The 23690-nt window shown below is 38.3% G+C and overlaps 1 long non-coding RNA gene across 3 annotated transcripts in view; it reads left to right on the top strand.

Annotated features, from left to right (window-relative positions):
- LOC145526860 (uncharacterized) overlaps positions 1–23690 on the top strand; it is a 107847-nt gene that overhangs the window by 43755 nt on the left and 40402 nt on the right. The window contains exons 2-3 of one of the 3 annotated variants that reach the window (XR_014069245.1): positions 6630–6698; positions 20739–21023. The exons of 1 other annotated variant lie outside the window; for it this stretch is intronic. This is a non-coding gene — a long non-coding RNA (uncharacterized LOC145526860). The remainder of the gene's footprint in view (positions 1–6629; positions 6699–20738; positions 21024–23690) is intronic. One more of the 3 variants, XR_014069246.1, reaches the window with a different exon arrangement.

Below are 23690 nucleotides of genomic sequence, written 5' to 3'. Positions count from 1 at the left end.
GGCCTAAGGGAAACCAGTAAGACAATAGAGGTGACTAAATGCAACTGATTTATTTTTATTTGTGGATGTATTTGTTTAGCTTTATTTTCCCCTAACACATAGAGGCCCCTTTGGCCACAATGAGGAAAACACTAAATACTTTACAGCTTAACTTCAAAAGTATGTTCCCAGAAAGAAGCTGACTCAGCCCTCAATTTCAGCTCAGAAATCATTGCAAAAGTTTCTTATGGGCTCATCTTGGGCCAGAAAATGTTCTTTGCCCAATAAACTCTGTGAAAGTTTTGGAGGTCATATATAAGAATGTTTGAATTATACCCTGTGGAGCAGGATTTCTTAGATTTTGTGTGCCATGCAGCTATTTGGTAGTCTATTAAAGCCTACAGATTACTTCTCAGAATGATATTTTAAAAGTGACATAAAATTAGGATTTCAAAGGAAGTCATTTAGATTGAACGAAAACTGTGGTATTATAATATATATCGCTTCTTTGTTGCTGTTGTAGTCCCTAAGACATGTCCAACTCTCTGAGATCCCATGGACTGCAGCCCACCAGACTCTTCTGTCTGTGGGATTTCCCAGGCAAGAATACTGGAGTGGGTTACCATTTCCTCCTCCAGGGGATCTTCCCAACCCAAGGGTTGAACCAGCATCTCCTGCCTTGGCAGATGGAATCTTTACCGCTGAACCGCTAGGGAAGCCATATTGCTTCTTTCACTAGTGCAGTAAACGATAACATTTAGTGGCAGGCCTAACAGCTAACATAATTACAAAATGGTGATGGCAATAAATAATATTTTGAGATATTTTGCAACTGTGAAGTGATATAAAAATATCTGTACTTTCTATTAGTGACAAAGTTGGAGGTATTGCTAATGCTATAGTGTTTTGCCTACATTCATAAATGAAGGATGTGCCAAAGTGAAGGGCTTGTTAAAAATAAAGATGTCATTTTTTTCTGATTCATATTTGTAGATGCACAGAATTCTATCTACAGCCAACTTATAGTGGCATGAGGAACCTTGCTACAGATGATGGGAATCTGTCAAAAGATTGTAATCAAGGGAATGATAAGATTTTAGAAATACTATATAAGAATAGTTAAGATCATAAAATTTGGCATCAGAAAAATGTGGACCTGAATCCTAGTTCTGTAACTCTGCTATCACTGTGGATTGACTGAACCAGTATCTTAACTGTTTAAGGATTTTTTTTTTAACTAAACTCTAAGAGTCATTGTAAGGATTAGATATAAAAAGAGATAATGCATGTCAAGTGAGTAGTGAGGGTTGGCAAGGAATTTTTAAAGTAAAAATGATCATTGTAAGTATTGCTATCCCCCGTTGTTTTTTTTTTTTTTTTTTACCTCTTATACTCTTTGGATATTGACATACTTTGATATATATTGTAGGAAAAAAACCTTTGGCTATCTTCTTAGAAAGAGTGTTAGACTATTGCACATTAAACCTTTCTTGGAAGGAGATGGGGGAGAATGATATTTCCTGTTCCTGTTAGTTTGGGGTTACAGGCATAAATTCATGACATCTTGGAAAGAGTGACTTCTCATATGGATGGCAGATGGGGCTGTCATGTTTCTTAAAATACCAACAGCATAACCAGGAAAGGCTCTATTCTAAGTTTGGGATGTAAGCTCAATCTCTTGGGTATGGCAAGCTGTGCCTTCCATCCTCCTGAAATGATTCTGCTAGCTAAAATAACACTGAAGTCACTAAAATTTTAGTTGATTTTGCATTCCACACCTGGCTCTTGCTTGAATTGTTTATACTTGTGGGTTTAATTTTAGATTTAAGCTTCATATTTTTCCTACTACTCTAGATATTCTTGATTTTCTAACTGGATTTGAGATGTTTATAATTTACCAGCAGATTCTGTAGTTTTAGACCTTATTGTAAATATACAAAATACAGCAGCAGCCCATTAGTGTAACTGCCTGATTTGCTTTCTGTCTGTTTTGCCAGGATACAAATCTGTAGTTGCTTTACCAGTTCCTTTTTTTTTTTTTTTTTTTTTAGAAAACAAATATATAGTGTATTAATCTTCAAGATTTTTCCCAAAAAACTATCTATACAGTTTTGGTTTGTTTTTACCTTAAAAGTCTAAGAATTACACACTTACTTTTTAAAAAAACATCTTTTAATGACCAGTTCCTTTTATATTCAACCTCTTATTCACTGACAAAGCCAGTAGGGATAAAGGTAATGAAATGAAGTGGTGTTGATTTCGTTTAGTTGGCTTTTTCATGCCAGTTTTTGTTTTTATTCTATCTGCTTGGAAGAAACTGTAAATATATTTTATTTCCAACAAGGCTGGTTAGTCAGATTGCAAAGGCTCCTTATAATTCTGTAAAATTCCCTGTAAGTTTTTAGCAAAGTCACTCACTTCTCAGGAATCTCAGCTTCTTTTTCTGGCTTTTTGGAATTTCTATGAGTAATGGTAAATGCTAAAAGTAACACGTTGTACAACCTGTCTGGGGTCCTTTTCCATCTGAACATTCTTCCTTCCTTCTTGCCCTTCTAGGCTGAGATCAGGCATGGCCTTTTTCATCATTGCTTCACTGTAGGTGAGTTTCTTTCTTCTGTTGTCTAAAAAGACACCTAAATCATTTTTTTGTAGTGGGACTCCTGAATCAGTATATCAATTTGACATCTTCTCCTATCAGCTTCCTCAACTCTGTCCTTATATCACTGCTATCACACTTATTACAAATAGTGTCATTATCTTCACCAGACTGAACTGTTTGAAAGATACTTTTCATTCACTCAATCAACCAATTTATAGAAAAAAAAAATCATCTTTATTGAGCACTTGTCCTGTATCAGGTAATACAAGGCACAGAGTATATTATCAGTGAATAAGTACAAGGTTCCTGCTTTCACAAGATTTAGAACTTTCATTCTATGGAAGAGAAAGTCTCTCAGTCGTGTCCAGCTCTTTGTGACCCTATGGACTATACATGCTGCAGGCCATGAGGTCGCAAAGAGTCGGACATGACTGAGCTACTGAACTGAACTGAAATGATGGACTCTCCAGGCCAGAATACTGGAGTGGGGTAGCCTTTCCCTTCTCCAGCGGATCTTCCTGACCCAGGGATTGAACTGGGGTCTCCTGAGTTGCAGGCGGATTCTTTACTAGCTGCGCTATCAGGGAAGCCCCCAATATTTTCTACAAAGTTGGTATACAGGAGATACTCAGGAAGAGTTGTCAGAATAAATAACACAAAACTAAAATTTTGGTTTACAAACCTGTTAAGATAAATGACTGAATTTACCAATATCTAGTTATAATAAATAGAAACTCTGCTGAGAATATTCTGAGCAAAGGAAAAAGTAGAATGCAGGTGGTGTTTTGAGAAGCATATCTTCTTTCTCAGGCCAGACAAGATTTAATTTTGGAGAAAGCCACTGCATTACCTATGAATTTTGAGGGAGCAGTACATCATTTCTAAAGCTTTCCAGCGCTGCCCTAAGGAAAGGCCGCCTGCAGGTATTTCAGGCCTCTGAAACTTTCATTTCTAATGATTGTATTCAGATGGGTGCTCATCAACATGCAGTGACATCTTGCTATAATGGAATGCATTTCCTCCGCCTGAATAGATTTCAGTGCTCCATTCATTTGATAGTCTGATTCACAAAAAAAAATCCAATCTGCACCAACTCTCTCCTGTTTCATTATCTTTGAAATAACAATCTGTAAGCAAAGATAACACAGAATGGATATTACTAACAGGACATTTTATACTAGGTGCACCAAATGTCTGGTATGGCAAGGAGATTGTTTATTTTATTAGGGTGGAAATGAGGAGAGGAGAAGAAATCTTAGTACATATTTAGGTGAGGCAAGAGTCATGCAATTCACATGGCATGGTACAGAAACTGGTAGCTGGGGAGACAAAAGGAAAGTGGAGCAAAGAGTAAGGAACAGCATCATGGATAAGAAAGGGAAACTGTTTAAAATGTAGACACAGACATTCTTTCCTTTTCTTTTTTAACCTTTTCTTTTATATTGCAGTACAGAAGATTAACAGTGTTTTGATACTTTCAGGTAGACAGCTTCAGGTGGATAGTCTCAGCTATGTAAATATATACATGTATCCAATCTCCCCCAAATTCCTCTCCCATCTAGGCTGCCACATGCCATTGAGCAGAGTTCTCTTTGCTGTACAGTAGGTCTTTGTTGGTTATCCATTTTAAATATAGCGGTGTGTACATGTCATCTCAAGCTCCCTAACTATCCCTCCCCCACCATTCTTTCCCCCTGGCAACCATAAGTTTGCCCTCTAAATTTGTGAGTCTGATTCTGTGTTGTAAATTAGTTCGTTTGTATCATTTTTTTTTCCAATTCTTCATATAAGGAATGTCACACAATATTTCTCCTTCTCTGTCTGACTTACTTCATTCAGTATGACAATCTTATGTCCATTTATGTTGCTGCAAATGGCATGATTTCATTCTTTTTAACGGCTGAGTATTATTCCATTATGGGCTTCCTTGATGGCTCAGTGGTGAAGAATCTGCCTGCCAATGAGGAGGCATGGGTTTGATCCCTAATCTGGGAAGATCATCTGGAGAAGAAAAAGGCAACACACTCTAGTATTCTTGCCTGGAAAATCCCCATGGACATTGGAGTGCTGCAGTCCATGTGTGGGGTCGCAAGGAGTTGGACACGATTTGGTGACTGAACAACAACAAATATCCTGTTGTACATATGTTTCATATCCTCTTTATCCATTAAGATAAGAAAAGGAAGTTGTTTAAATATAAGCACTGACATTCTGAATTAAAATGGATCCACTGAGTAAGATGGTTTTGCATTCCTATGATCAGTTAAGGCAACTGCCTAAGAAATCTGCATTTAATAGAATGGCCAGTCGTTGACTCTGAGTGATATTAGGCGAATAACTTGATATCTCTGGAAATTTACTTCCTCATCTACCACCCAAGGACATAGGGGAAGTAGTTTCTAAGGTCCTTTGTTATTCATGAGTCTCAGGTTTTTTAGGCAATAAATACTTCCTTTGGCTACAGCTCCTGCATGCTCAGTGTCATTTCAGTCAGACATTTCAGTGTCTGACTCTTTGTGACCCCATGGATTGTAGCCTGCCAGGCTCGGCTCCTCTGTCCATGGGATTCTCCAGGGAAGCATACTGGAATGGGTGGCTATGCCCTCCTCCAGGGTATTTTCCCAACCCAGGAATCGAATCCTTGTCTCTAATGTATCCTGCATTGGCAAGTGGTTCCTTTACCACTAGCGCCATCTGGGAAGCCCCCCTCTAACTACTAAGGTTATCAAAAATGAAACACGTAAAGCAAGAGAAAAATTAGCTAAGCTCTTAATGGATTTAAACTAATGGCCTTTTATACTTTTTAACATAAATTTATATACTTTTTAAACTTTTTATAGTTTTAACATATTTAGCATTGGTTAATTATGAAATCTGTCAGAAGTTTGCAGCAGAAATAAGAATTATAGCATCTTTGTGTCAGAAAGCAAACAGAGGCATTATACATTTTGTAAGTTTTGTGGAAACTGGAAGTTTACTATAAAAATTAAAACTTACACAAATGTAGGAGGAGATGAGCAAGTGGAACTCTGAAAAAAAGTCAAAATAAGAGTGATAAAGCAGTCTGTCTGATACACTGTGGTGATGGTCAGGTCAGAGACAATGTGGGCCGCAAAGGGGGAGCTTTTAAGGGGCCTGGGGAAATTGCTGCCATGGAAGAAGCTTTCGCCTCTACGGAGGTGAAGTTACCCCTTTGTGGATCTATAGCCAAGTTTCTAGTGTTTGGCCTGGGATCGCTATGGTGGCCAGAGCCTGTACTCAGGCACTAGCTGGATATTTAACAGCAGAGAACATGCACAAGGATGGTTCTGCTGGGTGCCTCATCATCTGTCCTTATCATATTGGTCTTTCCCACGTCTGACTGCAATGACTTTTAGGGAGATTGACTTGACTTCAGCCCTGTCTTCTAAGTCATCTACCAGTTCTTCTGTTGGCCAGTTCTAATCTGGGACATATGATTGACAGAACACAGAGCGACAAAGAGAGACTTGAAATCAAATGTGTTTCAGTGTTTCTACTACCAAGTTTGAAGTACAAATAACATTAGATATTATCTTTGAGAATTTTTAAGTAGAAGATCAAGCTAAGACAGATTCCTAAAAGCAATATTTAAAACAAGAAGAAGGTGAAAAAGGCAAAACCTGTAATTTTCTTGTCACATTACAGTGTACAAAAGGCTTAAATTTTGTTATTTTATGAGGTTTCACAATTACCTTCAGAAATAAGATGAGTTACTAGTCCTACTGTTAGATGAAAAAATGTGACTAAATTGTAAACAGTTGGCCAGGATCATACAGTGAAAGACAAGAATGAAATTCTTAGACTATGAAGAGTAGAGAGTCCTTGAGCAACTTAAAAGATTTCAAATAGTACACCTCCTTCCACTTTCTTCCCTCTCTTTCGTTTTGGCAAAATGAAAATTCACTTAATGGTGATACACTTCTTGGACTGTATATAATAATATTGTTATTAGCAATTATCTCATTTCATGTGTAATCCATTTCAGAATTTACCGTGGACTTTCACAACTTTTATCTCATTTTGTTTTCAGAAATTATTCCTCTAGTTGGTCTGTACTATCTCCATTTTACAAATGAAAAAGTTTCATCAGAAAGACCAGGTAATTGTCTAAATTTCATGGTGATTTGACTTGTTGAACCCAGACCTCAAATTCATATAATCTCACTTCAAATTCAGATTTCTATTTTTTCTACTGCTTTTTCTACTCCAGACATGGAGGAGGTACTAAAAACATTTTGCCTGCACAAATTTATGAATGTGAAGATACCTTAGATTTGGGCTGTTAAACATTTTCCTGTTTCTTACTAAAAGGCTCAGAACAAAGAATTCTATACTTAATACATCAGTACCAGGAGGAGAGCCCTCAGAAAGGGTTGAGAATCCAGAAACAATGGAGAGAGGTACATGTTGGGGGGAGAAGAGTGTACAGGTGCCCTGAAAATTAAAGTCCTTCATAAGTTTAAAGCGGAGGATGCTGACCAGTAAACTTGGAAAGTATAAGATTTCCTCTGGGAAAATGAAGACGTAGGCAGACAAATAATAATGAAACAAAGAACGTACCTTGTTCCCTTGTGTATCATCCTTTTTGAGCATTGATGGAGGAGAGATGGTATCACAGGAAGCCCTTGAAAATAGAGACTTCAAAAATATATCATACAATTTATTTCATAATATATATTTGAAATGGCCTCAGAGAAGAAGGCTACCTAATAATGGTTTTTGACAATTTATTATTTTGACATACAAAATTGCTATTTCAGGTCCATCTCTGAGATCTATGTCGTAGAGCAGAAATAGACTTGCTCAAGGAGGAAGTGTGGTCTGGTAGGATACAGTGGTAGCTCAGATGGTAAAGAATCTGCCTGCAATGCAGCAGATCCGGGTTCGATCCCTGGATTAGGAAGATCTCCTGGAGAAGGGAATGGCAACCCACTCCAGTATTATTGCATGGAGAATTCTATGGACACAGGAGACTTGCGGTCTAAGTTCATGGGTTCACAAAGAGTCAGGCATGACTGAGTGACTAACACTAACTAACTAATGTGTATATACATATTTATACATATAAAATTTTTTTTTTTTGGTAATCAGATTCTTAAATTACTGAAGATGTTAGGTCAATATTTCTCATCCCTGAAACTCTGTGATATGTAGGGTTGGAAATCTTGGTCCCCAAAGGAAAAGCATTCTTATCAGGGGACAGAGCAGATTTCATTCAACTAAAAACAATGGCTTCTTCCCAAGAGCTCTGGACTCCTTGTGAATTGGAGCCAATAGATGAGAAAAGTTACTATCTTGGCTAAGGCAGCTGATCCTGATCAGCAGGAGGAAATAGATGCTTTTCCACATTGAGACAGAGAAGAACATATATGGATCTCAGGTGATCTCCTTGGTTCCTTTTAGTATTCGCTTATACAATCAAGACTGGATTATCACATGAAATGATCCTCGCTTGAGATGTGTTTCATTACCAGGAACTTAAGTTATGAAGGTTTTGGTGATACTGGGTGAGCCATCAAGACCTGCAGAGGTGATAAGTAAAGGTGAAAGGAATTTAGAATGGATAGTAAAGGTCTGAGACCATTACCAGTTGCAGTTTCAAGACAGCTGCAACAATGGAGGATATAGCTCATCCCACTAACATTTCTATTCTTTTTGTGAAGACAAGGTCAAAGGAAAAATGGAGAAACTGCTTTAAACTGTGTAGAGAAATGGATCTGTGCAGAGTGAGGGGTGGACTATGGTGGCAACAGAGTTCTGTTGCTTAGATATGTTAAACGAGGAGCTCCCATGAGAAGTCGGTACCTGATAGCCTCTAGCTACACTGTTACTGGACTCTGATGCTTTGTTCACACCGAGCCCCAGGATCCCTCTATCCAGTGACTGAGCACAGCAGGGATACTAGACTCTAGCCACTTAGGCTCAATGCAGAACTCTTTTTTTTTAAATTTGTTTATTTGGCTACACTGGATCTTGACAGCAGCATGTGGGATCTGTCGGAATCTTTCAGCTGCAGCATGAGGAATCTTTAGTCGCCCTTTATTAGTGGCATGCAGACTCTTAGTTGTGGCATGTGGGATCTAATTTCCTGACCAGTGATTGAAACCAGACCCCTGCATTGGGAGCACAGAGACAGAGTCTTAGCCACTGGACCACCAGGGAAGTCCCGTCAGTGTAAGACTATTTATGGGCATTTTCCCCCCATTCACTGAGACATTCTCAGAGTTCTAGTGCAGCATAAAGCTCTTTCTACTGCATTCTCCTTCCTTCCCTCTCTCCTTTCCCAGGTGTCAGAGCTGAACCAGTCCAAAGGCAGTCCTTGCCTATCCCTCTTCCTTCTCCCCTTTGTTTTTCACCAGCCTTTTCCCATTAAATACCTTGTACTTCTAATCCCGCAATGACATTTTCTTCTTGAACTGACATAAGGTTCTAATTTCATTCTCCCCTCTCCTCCTCCCACCTATAGACCTTTTTGTTGAGATGACATCTGTCTGCTTAAGAAGCTGAAGTAGCAAAAACCAAGGAATAGAGTGGCAAGGTAACAGTGGTACCGTGCTGCTGATAGGTGTGACCCCTGCAGCACTTTTGCTTCACTGGCTGCTCATGATAGCTTTTTGGCTCTCAGGACTTCAGAATCAGAGGAGTTATCCGCATTAAGAATTTGCTCTTCCCTCCACTCTTGGCATCATAGACATTTGACTCAATCCCAATCTGTCTTGGGATCCTCACTTTTGCTGATCCTCACTTTGCAGCTGGACAGTTCCATTTTTATATGACATCACAAATTTCTCATGTATCAGCTTTTTTCCTCCACTTTCCTTCAGTCACTATGGTCCTCTTTTGGCTGACCCATATTCACGCATAAGCTCTTGCCAAACTCTATTCAATTTCTCTTCTTTCCAGGCAAGTTCCGGTCATGAGAAACTACTCAAGGATGCCTTTCATCCTGTCCCATAGCAATCCTTTAGCTGAGGTTTTAGCATGAACTTAGATTTGTTTTACTGAAGTCATGACGTTTATCCATAACTTTATTTCTTTTTTAAAAAATTAATTTTTTAATTGGAGGAAAATTGCTTTACATTGTTTATGTTGGTTTCTGCCTTACAGTGGAGAAGGAAATGGCAACCCACTCCAGTATTCTTGCCTGGAGAATCCTGTGGACAGAGGAGCCTGGTGGGCTGCTGTCCATGGGGTCGCACAGAGTCAGACACGACTGAAGAGACTTAGCAGCAGCAGCAGCAGCCTTACAAGGAGAATCAGCCATAATTATACATATATCATCTCCTTCCTGAGCCTCCCCCCACCCCAGCCCTTCCCTCTAGGTCATCATGGAGCACCACATTGAGCTCCCTGTGTTATATAGCAACTTCTCACCAGCTATTTATTTTATACAAGGTAGTATTATAACATTATGTCAATTGTAGATAATGTATAGTATTTGATATTTGTAGTCCTTCATAATTTTGAGATGAACTGTGATTAGTCTCTACAAAGAGGTGATTTTTAGTCTCCTCGATGAAACATAGCTATGGGACCTCATTTAAAATATTCCTCTCTTATTAACCCAGGAAATCCACCAATGATTTTAAAAGACACTACTTTTTAAAATTAGTCTCATTTCATGTATTATTTTTGATGTAATATCCCATTATCTTAATAATTTTTAAGTAGAAATTTGACTAAATAATTATCTTATTTGATACTCTGCATCTTCGTAATCTGATAGGTTTAATGATCTTGGGAAATAAAGTCTACAGTGCTGTACCCAGATGACCTAACAAAGACTTTTCAAATGTGTCTCCATCTATAAGCCCAGGGCTCATAGAAAGTATAGGAAGTTAAATCTCTTTCTTTACTAGGAAATTTCAGGTTCAAATATAATGGTAACTATAAAAGTGGGAGAGAACAACACTTATTTTTAAAAACAAAGGGCCTGTCACTATGTCTCAGACTCCACTATTTGTTCCATAAATGGCATTACCCAGATGGTCATGAAACATGCTGAAATTGGTTGATAGTAACAAATACTAGGGTGGTAAATAAATAACTTATGTAAATATGACTTCAACTCCTAAGTTCCTGTCAATGTTTGTAATGAATCAAGGCAGCCAATTTAGCACCTTGTTTTTCTGAAGTTGATTGAAAAGTTAAAGATTCCATCTCCCAGCTGTCTTGTTTAGAACACTCATGTCAAATAACTAATTCACTGCTGGTTTCTCTTCCATTTTAACCTTTTCCCTACTTAATTGGATCTCATCTTCATGTAGACATGGTGACATTTAGATATTCCTTCACATGGGATCTCTAAAGTCTGTCTGGTATCTATACAAATTCCCTTTCTCTGGGAGCCACTCTAGTCCATTTGTTCAATATTAAAAACCAAAGTATAATATTAGATAGCTTTAAAAAAATGGAACCAATTTTTCATTGCAGTGAAAAGATTTAAACTAATTGTAGATATTTGCATCCCCAGTGTTACAGATTATAAACCCTAGTCATCCTGAGACATAATCTAATTCAGGGTGCCTAGAATACTTTCATCAGAAAGTGTTTAATGAATGTGTTTGATAATCAGCAAAAATATATCCAAAGACAAAATTAGTCTGGTTGTAATAAATGTTGAAGTGGACACAGCTATGACATATGGATGAGTCGTTGATGAAAATATTAATCTATAAAAAAATTAAGATGTACTGTACTCTAAGCCTTCTGAGAATAAGAGTCTTTCCTTGCCAGTTTAGCCCAATAAAGAGTTTTGTAAGTGTTTGCTGAATGAATACATGAGAGATGAGTAAAGTAAACAACTTATGGCTAAATTTCGCAGAATAGATGATTCTTGCCATAAAGCCTGGGTAAAAAGGAATACAGAATACTAGAAGGCATGAGACTTTATGTAATACAAGGGATAACAACTTTTAAGAGAACTTTGATTAAAACCATGGCTTAAATTGTGGCCTCAAAGATACAGCCTTTGTATAACAGACTTCCTGCTTCTTCCCTTTCACTGACCCCATATTACAGTGCTTCCTAGTTTCTGAGACTACTCCTCAAGTGTCATTTCTAGAAAAGAAAGTTTCTTTTTACTTAGGTAAGTTCTAAGAGTCCCTTTATGGCCCCTGAGAACCCGTCTGCTCTCAAACCTGCCTTTGAAGTCACAAATTATGGTGGTCAGCAGCTTGTAAATGCCCAGAATCAACTTTGCAAGCATATCCTTTCTCTAATTCCTTTGTCACTCTGGCCACTCTACACAATCAGGAGATGGTACATGAGCCTGTAATGGATCCTTGTATAGACAGGCAGCAATAAGCATGGGTGTTTGTATTGTTAGTCAGTCCTTGTATTTCCTGCCTTTTCTGAGTGCGAGCCCTCATGTTTGACCTGCAGCTGCCTTTCCCAGTTGATAAGTGATTCAACCCAAAGTAGATGGTGTATTATCATTTTATCATCCCTCCGAATAAGGGGCCCTAAGCTAGTCTTGCTGAATTAAACCTATTATGAAGCTTGATCATTTGAATCCCTCAAGTCAGCTTGGGAGTACTTTTGTAGTTGATGAACTGCAACCTCCTGCTAACCACTGCATCTGCTGTATTTGGATGGTCTGAATGGAATGTATCTTTCTTGTTTTTCTGATTATATTCCAGTTCCTAAAATCTTGATATTTTTCCCCCTGAACAATATGTTTGACTGGCTCTTTGACATCTCCTCTAGCCCAGGTCAGCTTCTTCCTAGGACTGATTGTTTTGTAGACCAGTGCTATTGTTATTATTAAGTATAGGCCATAGGATGCATACAGAATCTTTTAGGCTGATTAATACAAGAGCACACATCAAGGCTGATGTAGACTCACGAAATCATAATCTCTATATGCAGGACCCTTGTAAGTAAACAAGCTTTCACAGTTTCCAAAGGTTGCTGCTGCTGCTGCTAAGTCACTTCAGTTGTGTCCGACACTATGCGACCCCGTAGACGGCAGCCCACCAGGCTCCGCCGTCCCTGGGATTCTCCAGGCAAGAACACTGGAGTGGGTTGCCATTTCCTTCTCCAGTGCATGAAAGGGAAAAGTGAAAGTGAAGTCGCTCAGTCGTGTCCGACTCTTAGCAACCCCATGGACTGCAGCCTACCATGCTCCTCCGTCCATGGGATTTTCCAGGCAAGAGTACTGGAGTGGGGTGCCATTGCCTTCTCCAAAGGTTGGGAAATGAAAAAATATTCTTTTCCTTTTTTGTTATCATATGAAATATAGGATATTAACTAAACTATTATGGTAATACTTTCATAATATATGTAAATCAAATCATTATACTGTACTGTATACTTTAAACTTACACAGTTTAAGTGTAAATAACATTTATATCATTTATATCTCAGTATGTCATTTATATCTCAGTAAACTTGGGGGAAAAGTTTGAAGAATTCTGCACTAAAACTTGAGAAATATTACTATGGCTTGTGCATCTGGCATTGAGGGCTGTATCCAAATCAAGATGTGATTATTTTAATAACAGCTTTATTGAGTTATAATTCATTCACCATAAAGTGTACCCTTTTAAAGGGTTTAATTTAGTGGTCTAATTATATTCAAGATGTGAGTGATTCATTATCCTGGAGACTTCAGCTAGAGTATCTTTATATATATTGGGTTGGCCAAAAAGCTTTTTTGGGTTTTTCCCCTAAGATGGTACAGAAAAACTCAAAGGAACTTCTTGGTGAATCCAATGGTATATGCCACTTTAAATCTAATGAATGAGTTTACCGTATCTCTGAGCATTTAAACTGCTGAGTATCCACCTGTGAGTCCAAGTCTACTGCTGGGAATATTTCCTTGGACTCATAGTCTCTGGTCACAGATTTTTTTTTCTTCTAAACCAGCTTTCTTCTGAAGAACTACCAGGCCTGACAGTCAACTTCACTGAGAATATTTCACATGAGATTTTTTGGTGATCATCTTATTAGAATAATAGATAAATATTGGAATGAATGGATCATTAGCTTGGTATAAAGGATGGGGCCATGCTAATAAAATGAGAAACTGAAGTTTAAATTGGTTTTGGTAGAAAATAGAGACCCACTGGGAAATCAACAAAATAATATGAAAGAATACATTGTGGGTGTTTGTGTAAAATTGGACTGGTAAAACTGAGCAAGATGGGTCAGAGAGAAGCAAACCTAATATCAAGTGATCTAACAAGAATGATAATGAACTGAACCAGGAGCTAAAGGACGAGGGCCTGAGTTTGAGTATCATCAGTCAGAACAGAAGGGAAATATTGCTAGGGTTTGTTGAATAAATGGAGCTGAGAAGGTTAAACTGCATAATACCTTAACTGGGTGGCTGAGAAGCTCATAATGTTGCTGACAGTGGTAGCAAAGTTGATGGAAGAGCTGATCAGGATGAATGAAAGCTCTAAGCCCTGTACCTCACACCTGAGCCCAAGTTGCCATTGTCATTTCTCAACTACAAAGTGTGATTGATGTTAGGATGCAGAAGTAAAGGAGGATGATTACTGGATATCGGGGTGAGGTACATAATGCTGTGTTGTTTGAGCAAATAATATCGTTTCTGGAAAGTGACAGGATGAATGGTGCTGGTGTGCATCCATCAGATGAGTCATTTCAGGTGTTATCCAGTGTTTGTACAGTGCATACTCTCCAGAGACTCGGTTTCACCTTCTGAACCACTTTTCACTCTAATACCTTTCTTTGTCAATCCTCTTTCCAGTAGGACATTATGAAAAAGAAAATAGTTATAATTCAGGTTATTCGGTTAAAAATATCAAAAAACAATTTTTGTGTTTCTAATATTACTCTACAGTGCCAATGCAGGAGACACAGGAGACGTGGGTTTGAGCCCTAGGTCAGGAAGATCCCCTGGAGAAGGAACCGGCAACCCACTCCAGTATTCTTGCCTAGAGAATCCCAGGGACAGAGGAGCCTGGTGGGCTACAGTCTATGGAGTCACAAAGAGTTGGACACAACTTAGTGACTAAACAACAATACTGCTCACAATAGTTGATTCTCACATGTGTCTTTACAAAAGCCACATGACTAGTTTTAGCCAATGAAGCATGAACAGACATAAGTGTAACATCTAGACCAAAGTACTTAAGAATGTGTTGCTGTCTCTCACCTTTTGCAGTAATTATACAGTCCACATGTTGGATCAGCTTGGATCCTTAAGTCTCTGCATGGGGAAGATTTCCTTTGAGAATTGCCTGCTCTAAATCAAGAGTTTGTATGAGTGAGAAAACAAATCTTTCTTCTGTTGGGCCACTGCATTTACTTATTGCAACAGTCTTGCTTATATATCCTGCCTGATATACTAAATCAGGGTGGATTGTGGAGAAAAAAATGAATACATGTCTTAAAATGTACTCCAGAGGTAGCTGACTTTAGAAATAGCTGGACTTAGATGATACCTCATCTTAGTTTTACAGTTCTCTATGTTGACTCCATTCCTAGACAGTCTCTCACCTCGAAGTAGCTCCTTTCTTACTCATAGTTTAGCAATCCAGTAAAAAAAGAGGTGGGGTTGGGGGTGAGGCTTCTAAATTCCAATATCTTCTCACTCTTAAACAAAGAAACACACCTGGAATTGAATAGCATTGTACTGGCTTGGCTCATGTATCTATATCACTATCCATGAATATGAACCATGTCCAGAGATTTAATGCGTTATAATTGTCCTGTCCAGAGGCCAAAAGGTAGGGTCAGTCCCACTCAAATCACACAGACTAACAATCAGTGAAGAGTGGGTCCTCAAAGTGAAATAGGGTTGCTGTCATTAAATAAGGGTGAATTGATGCTAGGAAGCAAAAAAGTTAACATTAGTATACGTGTTTTTCACTACAGACATTACCTCCTTATAATTCTAAGCAGTATTGTACAAGTATACCCTGTAGACTGTCTCCTTAGTTAACATTTCCTGATGGAATAAGGTCCCTAATTTTTTAACATTCAAACTTCATGGAGCTTACAAAACTCAACTGTAACATTTTCAGCTTGTGCTTGCATCTGAAATTTTTTATTTCTGTCCCCAGAGTTCAATATAACTCTTCAAATGATTGATATTTAGAAAAAGCCTTTACTTATATTACAAAAACAGTTAGTAGAACATCAAAGTCGTGATAAATATTTTGAAAAGTGTAACATAAGATGAGTGTGGACAAAGGGGACTGTCTTCAGTGATCTAGTAGAGCTGAGGTTTGAAGAGATGGAAAGGCATTCATTCTCATCTTTGGAAACAAACTTATGAAAATGAGGAATTGCTCAGGTAAACAACACTGGACCAAATGAAGATAAAGTCTATTTAAATACTTGAAGCAGGTTTCAGTAATAATTAGCCTTTACTAAATACTTATCAGGAGCCAAAATGCAGTATGACTTTTACTCTTTCTAATAACCCTGTGAGATAGTTACATATTCTGAAGACAAGGAGTGGGTAGGGAAATGAAGCAATTTATCCATGATTGCTTAATTAGGACATGGTAGCTAGAATGGGTAACCACTTGTGTGTGACTTGAAAGATCAATAGACTTTGCACGGGTGCATAGGCACAAAACTTGTATCATGAGCAAAAATATGGAGAATGCACATGTGAAGTCATATCAAAAGCCCATTAATAGACCAATCCTACTGGAATGAAAAGTTTGCAATAGGAAGGTATTACAAATGTACACACCATCTAAAGATAATGTAGACTTTGGTTATCTTTTGCTGTGTAATAAATCACCCAAAACTTTGTGGCTTTAGAATAATAACAGCCATTTTTTGCCACTCAAAATTCTGTCGACAGACTGGGCTCAGTGGGGCTGTTTCTCTGCTCCATACGGTATCAGTTGCAGCGGTGGTGGTCCAGAGGCTAGAATCAGTTGGAATGTAGCATTACTTACCAATGTAGCTTGCAGACAGTGATGGCTGCCAGCTAGGATATGGCTGGGGTTTCAACTGGAAGGTGTTGGTTCTCCTGCACATGGCCTCTCCATATGGCTTGGGTTTCCTACAGAGTGACTTCTGAAATCTAATTGGAAAATGTGCAAAAAATAGAAGCTGCATTTATCATAAGTTTATACAGCATCCTTTTTCCATTGCATTATATCAGCCAGAGCAAATCACAGAGCTAACCCAGATTCAAGTAGGGAGAAAATAGACTCATCTCTGGTTAGTGGGCATATCAAAGAATTTGTGGCATTTTTAATGAGTGAAGCAGGACAGGTATGACATTTAAAAAAAGAGTGCTAGGGAACATGCAGCTCAGATAGAATCTGTCCCCTTCTATGCACTTTAGATTTCAGATATTTAAGAAGCACTATTTACTTCATACAGAATATATTTAGGGGTTTTATTTTTCACTACTGCCCACTTGTTTATAAACCTTGAAACTGGAAAATGATGGGATATATAGACTATACAGGTAATACAGAAATTGTCAAGAGCTAGAATAGCAGAGAAAAAGGTTTGAATACATTTTTTTAAGAAATATAAATATAAAGAAAATGAAATGGAATTTTGTTTTGATGAGAGTGAGATTTTATTTTCCATTCATGAAATAGACCAATGGTCTAAAAAGTAGGGTATTCAGTTGATCTATGAGGGAGAGAACAAAAAATATTAGACATTAATATTTATTATTTATTCTTCCTTAAAGTACTATTTTGGCTTATGTATTATAAGCATAATATGTACAACCATTATAGTACCTGCACCTAATTTATAAATTAACCAATGTATACTATTGTGAAATGGTGTTCAAAAATTTTTACTGATCACTATGTGTGATAAGATTGTTAAGATCTGTAGATTATTGACCTAAGGTATTAAAATAACCAATGTAACATCAAATAATTAAGCATATTGTCCACTTGTGGTGAAACATTTCCTGGTACTTGTGTGTAGTTCATATTGAAGTATTAGAACTGTATATGGCAAAGAGGACATGATTGAGTGACTAACACACACAAGAAATAGCCTCTCCCTTGCTTAAGAAAAAAGCAAGACATTTCATCTATTACTGTTTATAGGAAAAAATAATATTTTGAGAACAAATGATCCAATTTTATTGTTAGGAAAAAACAGTGTCCATTAACTTAAATTATATTCTTCTCACCTGGAAGACCGATGTGGCTAAATTTGCATGTGGTGATTATCAGAACACACATCATTATATTTGAGCTTGTAACTAAATGTACAAACAAGAACCCTTGATTTACTAAAATTGATTTATTAGGTATGTGATTATCTAGGACATTATTCTGAATCATAGTTTTATTAGCAGCCATTTTTTCCCCTCTACATCAAACTTCTTAAAAGCCTGCACACTTTCCTCTTTTAGAACTCTCATCCCCACATATCATCCTCAAATTTCTTTCCATTTCTTTCAGTTGTGGGTGCTGGAGGTCTTCACAAAGTTTCTGAGTGTGCTACAAATGTTCCTTATTTCTTTGGAAACACAGTACTCCTTTCCATCTTATACAAGGTCTATTCCTTGTATGACCTCAGAAAAGTCACTTGGTATCTTTGTCCTTAGAGTCTTTATCTGGGAAAAGGAAATTTCTAAGGTCCTTCTAGATCTAGCAAGAAAGGGTTCATCTCTCTAGGTCTCTGTTTTAATAAGTACCATTAAGAAATCAGGTAGATCCTGACTGTTACCTAACTTATGCAAACCGTTTTCAACAGTCACCACGAGGTCAAGAGAGATTTCCTAGAGGCCTTGGCAGACACTGGGCAGTTGGCCAAAGGGGAAGCACCAGAGATCACGGTAGACTCTGTTGGGCCTGGGTGAGGGGAAATGGTATTGCTGATAAAAGTTGAGGAAGCACAGACTTGAGGAAAGGAGATCATATCACTGCTGGGAATTAGAACAGAATTGAGTGGCCTGAAAACATCTATATCATTTGTCCAACTGATTGAGTTTATACTGAATAATCAATAGAAGAAGGTTGAAAAATCGAAACAGTAGTGAAGGTAAGGTAGGTAAATCCTAAGGGGGTCAGAATCTATAAAAATAAATTCTGGATGTCTGCGTCAGTATGATCCTCCAAGAAGCAGCTGTCAAGAGAGGATTAAATTGAAGACTATTTATTGGGGGAAAGTCTGTGAAGGAGAAAAGGGGAGGGGAAGGCAAAGGAGGAAAGCAGCTCACCCCATTATGTAAGTCTACACTTGAGAGGGAGAGAGCAAGGAAGGAGGACAAGGAAGGAAGAGTCTCAGTTTGGAGGAAGTTGTTAGAAAAATTTGGCCAGATTTGTGGGGGATCCTTGAGCCAGAGACATGTGCTAAAATCATTCTGGACCTTGTAGGATGGACCTGCATCAGTGTTACCATGATGCTCAGTGATTGGGAGCAGCTCACAGGAAGCGGGGCCTTGGCATGAATGTGGGGATAAATCCATTAGGGTAGCTGTGGGGGCTGTCAAATCAGTTTTACTCCCCACAGTAGGCGATCTGAGCTGCACACTTTCAAGCTGTCACAGTATCCAATGGACCCCAAGAGGCCTCCTTTAGTACTTCAAATAGCTTGAATGATATAGAACATACCCCTTTGTAATTAAGACTCTGGATAGCAGATTTGTCCGAGGACTTGAAGAAAATGGGGTAGTGATAAATTCCATGTTTGAGCTTATTCTATGAGCTAGCCCCATGCTGGGCAATTTACATGTATTATCTCAGTGACATTGTGTAAGAATCCAGTGAGGTGGCCATTATCATATTGAGAAAGTCAACTTATTGATATTATGGTTTACTCAAGTTTGCATATGTTATAAATGGCATAATTATTTTTTAAGCGTTTAGAAGTGTATTTTTTATTAAAGGAGTAGATTTACAAAAGTGTGTTAGTTTCAGGTATACAGCAAAGTGATTCAGTCATATAGGTATATATATTTCAGATTATTTTTATTATAGTTATTATATGATATTGAATATGATTCCCTGTGTTATAACAGTAAACACTTGTTTATTTTATGCACAGTAGTCTGTATCTGTTAATCACATACTCCTATTTTATCCCTCCCTGACTCTTTCCCTTTGGTAATCCTAAGTCTATTTCTGTCTCAGACATAGATTCATTTGCATTATTTTTTAGGTTCCACATGTAAGTGATATAATGTCTATCTATCTGGCTTACTTCTCTTGTTATTATATTCTCTAGGTCCATCTGTGTTTCTGCAAATGGCAATATTTCATTTTTTATGGCTGAGTAATATATCATTATATATATATGTGCATGTGCTAAGTCTCTTCAGTTGTGTCCGACTCTTTGTGATCCCATGGACTGTAGCCCACCAGGCTCCTCTGTCCGTGGGATTCTCCAGACAAGAATATTGGAGTGGGTTGCCATGCCTTTCTCCAAGACATAAATACATATATATATATATATATGCCACATTTGATTAAATCAGCCATTTGCTGACGGACTTTTGGGTTGTTCCTTGTTTGGGCTCTTATATATAGCACTGCTATGAACACTGGGTTGTGTGTATCTTTTTGAAGCAGAGCTTCCAACTTTTCCAGATAGGTGCCCAGTAGTAGATTGCTAGATCATATGGTGGTTCTATTTTTAGTTTTTTAAGGAACCTCCATACTGTTCTTCACTGTGGGTGTGCCAGTTTACATTTCCACTAACAGTATGGGAGGGTTCCCTTTTCTTCACAGCCTCTTCAGCATTTATTATTTGTGGAATTTTTGATGATAACTATAATGATTTTTGATGATAGCTATAGTGGCATAACGACTTCGCATGTGGTGCGGTGGTATAGAATCTGCTTGCCGGTGCAGGAGATGCAGGAGATACGAGTTCACTTCCTGGGTCCAGAAGATCTCCTGGAGAAGGAAATGGCAGCCCACTCCAGTATTCTTACCTGGAAAATTCCATGGACAGAGGAATCTGGCTGGTTATGGTCCATGGGGTTGCAAAGACTCAGACATGACTGAGCACACACACAGATGCACATAAATGACAAAGTTCGTAATCACTATCATAAACAAAATGCTTTTAATGCCACCAGATCCCACTTCTCCTGGGAATTTTGAATCTCACTTAGAATATAATTCAGCAGAATTTAACCTATTGAGAATTATGAGGCTATCACACTGTCACAATCTTCACTGCAGTCCAAGAAAATCATTATTTTTTTTAATTGCAGATGCCTAATATTTGCTGTGCTAGCTTTTATTTTCATATTTCACTCTACTGCTGCTGCTGCCAAGTCACCTCGGTCGTGTCCGACTCTGTGCAACCCCATAGATTGCAGCCCACCAGGCTCTGCCATCCCTGGGATTCTCCAGGCAAGAACACTGGAGTGGGTTGCCATTTCCTTCTCCAATGCATGAAAGTGAAAAGTGAAAGTGAAGTCACTCAGTCGTGTCCAACTCTTCGTGACCCCATGGACTGCAGCCTCCCATGATCCTCCGTCCATGGGATTTTCCAGGCAAGAGTACTGGAGTGGGTTGCCATTGCCTTCTCTGATATTTCACTCTAGAATCATCATATTCTAATTCTCCCTCCACTTAAGATATACCTCCTTATTTTTTCCTCACTGTGTTTAGGAAGTACACACATGAGACTTTGATGAATGTCTGCCAATAAGAAGGAAGGGAGATAGAATTAAGGCAACTATGCTTATAATATTTTAATGTAAGGAGCATCATTTCCTAAAACTTCCTTGAACTAGCTCAAAGTTTTAATAACTACTAGACTCTAAGCTCCTTGAAAGCTGAGACTGTGTCTTATTCACAATAGCTCTCAAGAAAGACTCACTTATTCCTTACCAAACTATGAGTTTTATAATTGTCCTCGTGTTATAGACATCTCTGTAAACTGAAACACATGTCTGAGTTAATCTGCCCAAGGTCATTTAGTCAGCAGGTACCAGGGCCAGGATTTGAAACCAGGTGGTCTTGTTCAAATGTACATTCACTGAATGATAGAGTTTCTCTAGTTAGTAATTACTAACTACTTACAAGGCGGTGGTAATTCTAATAAATAGTGATCAATTCATTATTTAGTAGTTCTGGTGCAGTAACTGATAGTGAGTTGAAAGAGTTTGTCAGAATTGTTTTTACCCTCCTGTTGGGATGGTTATATAAAGGTTTTCAGTTTGAAAGAACATTCGTTCACTCATTTTCTTTCTGTTCACAAAAAAATGTGAAAAAAGTAAACAGATGAATATATTCACTGACCCAGCTTTGTCCAGACTTAAAGGCTGCTGGGCATTGGTTGATATTCTGTGGGTTCCATGTGGAACAAGAGTAAACTTTACAGCTTCTTCCTTTAGGAAGAGTTGCCTCCATATCCTCAGGCCAAAGGAAAAGTCTGGCAAGAGACTGAGGGAGGCAGAACCTTTATTTATGAATGTAGCCCGTGTTCACGTGTGCTAAGTCACCTTAGTCGTGTCCAACTCTTTGAGACCCTCTAGACTGTAGCCCGCCAGGCTCCTCTGTCCACGAGATTCTTCAGGCAAGAATACTGGAGTGGGTTGCCATGTCCTCCTCCAGGGGATCTTCCCGATCCAGGGATCAAATGATCAAACCCATGTCTCCTGTAGATTCTGCATTGCAGGCAGGTTCTTTACTGCTGAGCCACCTGGGAAGCATGAGTGAAGCCCGTTTAGTGTCAAATTTATGAGATTGCCGGTCACTTTGAAGATTCAGTGACCAGCGCTGAAATTCAGTGTACTCATTGTGTTGACCAGGGGCTGGCTATGCACCTGTTTCTGTAAACAAAGTCTTATTTATAGTGAAGTTCATTCATTTATGTATTGTCTGTGATGGATTTTTCCCTATACCAGTGGAGGTGACTGGTTTGAACAGAGCCATCATGGCCTAAAATATTTCTTATGTGGCCCTTTTTAGAAAAAACTTGTTGACTCTTCTTCTTGAGAACTATGGAAGCTTATTCCATGGCTCTGGAGCAAGTTTCACTGTTGAGATCCTGGCTGTGTCACCTAGTAGCTGTGTGACATTGGACATGGTACTCAACCTTTCAGCATGACTGGTTCCTCCTTTTGTAAAGTGGGATGATAATATTTACCTCTTAAAATTTTCCAAATTAAGTGTACTAGTGCATGTTAATCTCTTAATATTTTGAGTGATTCATTGTGAGTACTTAGTAAATGTAAGCTACAATTATTTTTTATCATCATTATTTGTATTTTACCATTATTAAGCTTTAAGTTATTTCTTTACTTAGTCACATTCATGATCCTTAATGTTGGGGGAAGAATGGAAGCAGCTATTCATTGAATTAGACTTTGTATCAGTATCAAATATTTGTATTTACTCAATATCATGCAAGCTATTCACAGTTGCCTGGGCTATCGCCGGTCTCTCTACCAACATGGAGAAACCAAACATTTCCCATTCAGCATAAATTGTTTTTCAGTATGTTTCTTTATCAACTTCTTATAATAAGTCATTTCATTGAAATGAATGATTTCATTAATAGATTATTATAAGCGTGATCATGTCAGTTTCTGTGATTTCCTCTTATCTAGTGTGTATATATATATTTTTACTAATGGGGTAGGAGATATAAAGGACAAAAAGAGCCGTGAGGGATGTGTGGTCTGACGTACTAGGAAGTGGAATGAAATTTCAGCCCCTGTGGTCCTTTAGGAGGTCAAAGAGCAAGCTGCAGACACAGCGGTTCTGCTGAGCTGTTTGTGGCTTTCAGCAAAGCTGCTAATGGAATAATGATAGTTTCTGACATAAAGCAGAAGGTGTTCTATTTTTAGGCAAGAGGAGCTATGCACCAGAGACAATCCAGACACTTCTTATCTTAGAGGATACTGAACAATGCCCATACTTTCCTAACACCCTGTTGCCATATAGAAGATAATGATCTCTGGAAAGGAGCTGTATTGACAGTCCTAATAATACCACCATTGATCAAGCACTTACTGTGTATCTGGAACTGTGCAAAACACATTATCCCCATGAATTCTGACAACCATCCAGTGAGGAGACACTAGTATTGTTCCCATTTTACAGGTGAAATTGCTACTCAGAGGAGTACCATTTTGCATGTGAATGGCAGAGCTTGTTTCAAGTCCATTTCTGGCTGACTTGAAATTCCAAGCACAATTGGAAAGGAAAAA

This window comes from Giraffa tippelskirchi, chromosome 11 (assembly GCF_054371585.1).
Source record: "Giraffa tippelskirchi isolate mGirTip1 chromosome 11, T2T-mGirTip1v1.2.pri, whole genome shotgun sequence".
Classification (NCBI taxonomy): domain Eukaryota; kingdom Metazoa; phylum Chordata; class Mammalia; order Artiodactyla; family Giraffidae; genus Giraffa; species Giraffa tippelskirchi.
This window is presented reverse-complemented; position numbering and strand designations above follow the sequence as displayed.